A 6,000-nucleotide genomic window follows, 5' to 3' on the forward strand; every position below is an offset into this window, starting at 1 on the left:
AATGTATTGCCAGCTATCTGTCCTTTAGTAACCTGGGAATGATGAGGTGGAAATTAACCCAATGAGTGACATTACTCGGTCACCTCGGTAGCAGCAGGCATCACTGCCCCAGAGCAACAGCCCCAGACGACTTTGTTCTTGGAGGACTGACTTACGTCTGTCTCCTTTCTTGAGGAACTGGAGTATTTGTCCCATAAAGCAGAGACCTTCATTACTTAACCTTTAGGTCCTAACGTGTTTTTGCAGGTTTTAGGGGCGGGAGGAAGGGCTGCGGTGCCCGCTGGCTGCATTCTAGGTGGTGGGATTACTGAGGAACATACCGTTGGACTGGGAACCTGGGAGGGTGGCTCTGGGAAAGAGGACCTGAGTCAGTGCTGTTCCCCTGGGCCACTGCCAGGAATCATCCGGGCATCTTTTCAGAGCACAGGTGCTGACTCTGCGGTCTGGGCGGGCCTGCGAGTCTGCACTTCCAGCTAGCTCCCGGGGGATGTCGATGTCGATGCCCGTGGGCATCTTCTGAGCAGGGCTTGAGAGAACCATGGAAAGGGAGCTGCCTTCCCCTTTGCCCGGGAATCTCCGGCCCCTGAAGATCGGGGTGACCACGCACACTGCTTGTCTTTGCCGAGCAGCAGCGGGAAGGCCCCCCTGCAGGTCAGCGGAACCGCATCAGAGTCGCGCGAGCTCTCACCTGTGTGGGAAGAGGGATGCCCGAGCCAGCGCGGCCGCAGCGGAGCGTGCGCGGTGCACAGAAAGGACTTCGGGTTTCAAGGTTAGGGCTTCTTTGCCGTTCTGCCCTCTCTTCACTCCAGAATTCTGACCTTAACAAGTCAGAACTTGATTGCACTTACCTAGGGGAGTGGAAAGACAAGAAAGAAAAGCTTTGGTAGTGCCACCAACAGGCTCCGGCTTGAAAGATGGAAGGAAACTAGCTGTCATCCTAAGATAAAGCCCTTTCTGAAGTAAAGAAGGTCATGGCTCCGCATTCTCAAGAGGTAGAGGACCTGGTGTGTCCACTCTTGGGTCATCCTATCACAGAAGTGGTGGCCCTGCTGTGACGTCAAACTTGACAGTTTTGGCCAAGTCCATTTCTCTGGGCCTCAATGTTCTCATATGGAAAGTGGGGGCATTGAATTAGGTGTCCTGTAACATCCTTTAGGACATCAGCTTTCTAAGATTTGGGTTTATTTGAATTTTTAAAACACTAAACTTAGTGCTTAGGAAAGAGTAAGCTTTGGGGAAGTCTCTTAGAGAACAGTTTGGCGTCCTCTCCTTCAGACCACCCACAAGTCTGATGCACCACGCCTGCCACCCTTCTCTGCCACAGGTCAGCCTCCTGGAGGGCGGCTTGGCACTGGGACCTGCGGTCTCCCACGTCTTCATGGGGGCTCGGCCTAAAGCTGCTATCATCCAGATAATGCCATCCTGCACCCCGCCACCCACTTCCTCTGGGCACAGCACCCTGGAGGGGCTTGTGGGCTTGAATGGTGATGCTTAAGACCCAGCCTGTTGTCCCCTACAGCACTCCAAGTTCAAGGGCACTTCAGTGATGTGGTTACTTACCCCCGATCATTAATCCAAAGGACAGGTCTGACGCTGGAGATGTTCCCTGGCTGGCTCCACAGGTCCCGAGTGCTGTTCTGGACTCAGATGACTCCTTATCTACAGCTGTCATTCAGGTCCGCCCTGAGCTCCTGACCCACTTGTCCAAATGTCACAAAGCAGCCACGTGGGTCAGACTGGCTCCCTGGGGTCAAATTCTGTCTCTTCTACCCCTTACTAGCTGTGCAGCTTTAGACAAGTTACTTAATCTCACTGTGCCTCAGTTTCGTCGTCTGTAAATGGGAATAATGGCACCTGTTTTATAGGCCTGATTGGATTAAGTAAAATGTGCAAAGTGCTTATTATTAGCACAGTTAGGCCTTGCTCAGTGTCAGCTCTTGAGACTTGGCCAAGACGGTGGGGTAAGAGGACCCTGAGCCCATCTCCTCCCATGGACGCACCAAAATCACAACTATTTACAGAGCAACTATTGATGAGAAAGCCTGGAATCTAGAAGAGATCTTATATAACTAAAGATACAAAGAACGAACCACAAGACAGGTAGGAGGGGTGGAGTCATGGTACAGTCAAGACCCACACGTGGAAAGATAATGACAATTGCAGAGGTTCTCCCCAGGGAGCAAGGGGCCCAAGCCCTGCATCAGGCTCCGCATCCTGGGGGCCTTGCACTGGGAAGACCAGCAGTGCTTGCTTTCGGGAGAGCCAGAGGGCTGTAAGAAATAGACTCCACTCTTAAAGGGCGCACACAAAGTCTCCCACACTCCAGGACCCAGGGTGGAAGCAGTCATGTGGAAGGAGCCTGGGTTAGACCCACCTGCTGATCTTGCAGAGCCTCCCAGAGAGGCAGGAGGCGACTGGAGCTCACAATGAGGACACAGACACTTCGGCAGCCATTTAGGAGAGTTCACACAGCCCACCCACCAGCAGGCCTGCTGCCTTCAGACCCCTGAGCTCACAGCTGCCCAGGGACATGGCCCTGCCCTGCAGAGGGCCAAGACCTGGCCCCATATACCAGTGTGCCAGCGCTAGCCTGGGAACCCTGAGCCTGGGCCCTGCCCACAGTGGGCCAACACCAGCTCAGACTTGACATTCGGAACATTAAGCCAGATGGACTTAACAGATATACACAAAACATTCCATCCAAAAGCAGCAAAATACACATTCTTTTCAAATGCACATGGAACATTTTCCAGGATAGATGACATAGTAGGCCATAAAATAAATCTCAGTAAATTTAAGAAAACTGAAATTCGTTATCAAGCATCTTTTTCAACCACAATGTTATGATTAGAAAGTAACTACAAGAAAAAAACTGCAAAAAAGCAAACACATGGAGGCTAAACAACATGCTACTGAACAGACAATGGATCACTGGGGGAAAAAAAGAAGCAATCAAAAACTACCTAGAGACAAATCCAAATGGAAAAACACAGCAATCCAAAATCTGTGGGATGCAGCAAAGGCTGTTCTGAGAGAGAAGTTTATAGTGATTCAAGTCTACTTCAGGAAACAAGAAAATCGCAAACAAGCTAACCTTACACATAAAGGAACTAGAAAAAGAACAAACAAAAGGAACTAAAAAGAACAAAAGTTAGTAGAAGGAAAGAAATCATAGAGATCAAACAAAAATAAATAGATACTAAGAAAAAAAAAGATCAATGAAACTAAGAGCTGGTTCTCTGAAAAGATAACATTGATAAACCTTTAGCCAATCTCATCAAAAAAAAAAAAAAAAAAAAGTGGGCCCAAATCAACACAGTAAGAAATGACAAAGGAGGAGTTACAACCTATACAACAGAAATACAAATGATAAGAGATTACTATGAACAACTATATACTGATAAAATGAACAACCTAAAAAAAAATGGACAAATTCCTAGAAATGGACACTGCCGAGACTGAACCAGAAAGAAATAGAAAATATAAACAGACCAATTACCAGAAATGAAATTGAATTAGTAATTAAACTCCCAAAAAACAAAAGTCCAGGACCAGATGCTTTCACAGACATTTAGAGAAGACTTAACACCTATCCTCAAATTACTCCAAAAAACTGCAGAGGAAGGAATGCTTCCAAACTCATTCTATGAGGCCAGCATTGCCTGATACCAAAACCAAACAAAGATATCATATGGAAAAGAAAATTACAGGCCAATATCACTGATGAACAAAGATAAAGAAAATCCTCAACAGAATATTAGCAAATCAAATTCAACAATGCATTAAAAGGATCACACATCATGATCAAGTGGGATTTATCCCAGGGATGCAAGGATAGTTCAACATCTGAAAATCAAATTAATGAACTGACTAAAAGTCATATGATCATCTCAATAGATGCAGAAAATTCAACATTCATTTATGATAAAAACTATCAAAGTGGGTACAGAGGGAACATATCTCAACATAATAAAGGCCATATATAACAAGCCCACAGCTAAAATCAGTAGTGAAAAGCTGAAACCATTTCCTCTAAGATCAGGAATAAGGCAAGGATGCCCACTTTTGCTAATTTATTCAACATAGTAGAAGTCCTAGCCAAAGCAATCAAAAAGAAATAAAAGGAATCCAAATTGGAAAGGAAGAAGTAAAACTGTCACTGTTTGCAGATGACATGATACTATACACAGAAAATCCCCAAAAATGCCACCAAAAAACTACTAAAGCTGAATGAATTCAGTAAAGTTGCAGGATACAAAGTTAATATACAGAAGTCTGTTGAATATCTATACTCTAACAACAACTATCAGAGAATTTAATAAAACTATCCCACTTACTATTGCATCGAGAAGAATAAAATACCTCAGAGTAAACCTACCTATGGAGGTAAAAGACCTGTACTTAGAAAGCTATCAGACACTGATGAAAGAAACTGAAGACGGTATAAACAGATGGAAAGATATTCTATGTTCACGGATTGGAAGAATATTGTTTAAATAACCCTAGTACCCAAGGTGAGCTACAGATTGAATGAAATCCCTATCAAAACACCAAAGACGTTTTTCACAGAACCAGAACAAATAATTCTAAAATTTGAATGGAAACATGAAAGATCCTGAATAGCCAAAGAAATCTAGAGAAAGAAGAATAGTGTTGAAGGTATCACATTCCCTAACTTCAGGATATACTGCAGAGCTACAGTAATCAAAACAGTATGGTATGGGTATAAAAATAGAATAGAGATCCCAGAAATAAGCCCACACACTTATGATCAATTAATCTATGACAAAGGATGCAAGAATATACAATGGGGAAAAGACAGTTTCTTCAGTAAGTGGTGCCGGGAAAGCTGGACAGCTACAAGTAAAAGAATGAAATGAGAACATTTTTCTCACACGATATACAAAAATAAATTTAAGTTTTTGATCTGTTTTGAGTTTAGGACCAGAAACCATAAAATTCCTTGAAGAAAACATAGGCAGAACACTCTGACATAAATTGTGGCAGTATTTTTTTTAGATCTGTCTCCTAAGGCAAAGCAAACAAAAGCAAAAATAAATAAATGGGACCTAATTAAACTTAAAATCGTTTGCACAGCATAGGAAACCATCAACAACAACAACAAAAGGCAACCTAAAGAATGGGAGAAAATATTTGCAAACGATATGACCGATAAGGGATTAATATCCAAAATACATAAACAGCGTGGGGAGGGAGCGCCAGAGGGGGGTAAAAAATATATATATATATAAAATATATGTGTGTATATATAAACAGCTCATACAACCCAGTATCAATAAAACAACCAACCTGATTAAAAAATGGGCAGAAAGTCTGAATAGATAATTTTCCAAAGAAGACATACAGATGGCCAACAGGCACATGAAAGGATGTGCAACACTGCTAATCCGCAGAGAAATGCAAATCAAAGCCACAATGAGATACCACCTCACACCTGCCAGTATGGCTATCATCAAAAAGACCCCATATCACAAGTACTGGCAAGTATGCGGAGGAAAGGGAACCCTAGTTCCTGGGGGGAAGGTAGACTGGGGCAGCCACTGTGGAGAACAGCACAGAGGTTCTTCAGAAAACTAAAAATAGAACTACCGTATGATCCATCAGTTCCACTCCTGGGTACGTATATGAGAAAAATGAAAACACTAGTTTGAAAAGATACACACAACCCCATGTTCACAGCAGTATTTATAATTAACTAAAGACATGGAAGCAACCAAAGTGTCCATCAATAGATGAATGGATAAAGATAATATGGTACATATACAAACAATGGAATACTACAGCTATAAAAAAAGGAAGTTTGCCATTTGCAACATGGATGGACCTGGAGTGTATTATTAAGTCACAGAAAGAAATACCGTATGTTATCACTTATATGTAGAATATAAAAAAAAGAAGAAGAATGACTATAACAAAACAGAAATAGACTCACAGATTCAGAGAACAAAGTAGTAGCTACCAGTGGGGAAAGAGAAGGCA

Source organism: Camelus dromedarius, chromosome 19, assembly GCF_036321535.1.
Source record: "Camelus dromedarius isolate mCamDro1 chromosome 19, mCamDro1.pat, whole genome shotgun sequence".
NCBI lineage: Eukaryota > Metazoa > Chordata > Mammalia > Artiodactyla > Camelidae > Camelus > Camelus dromedarius.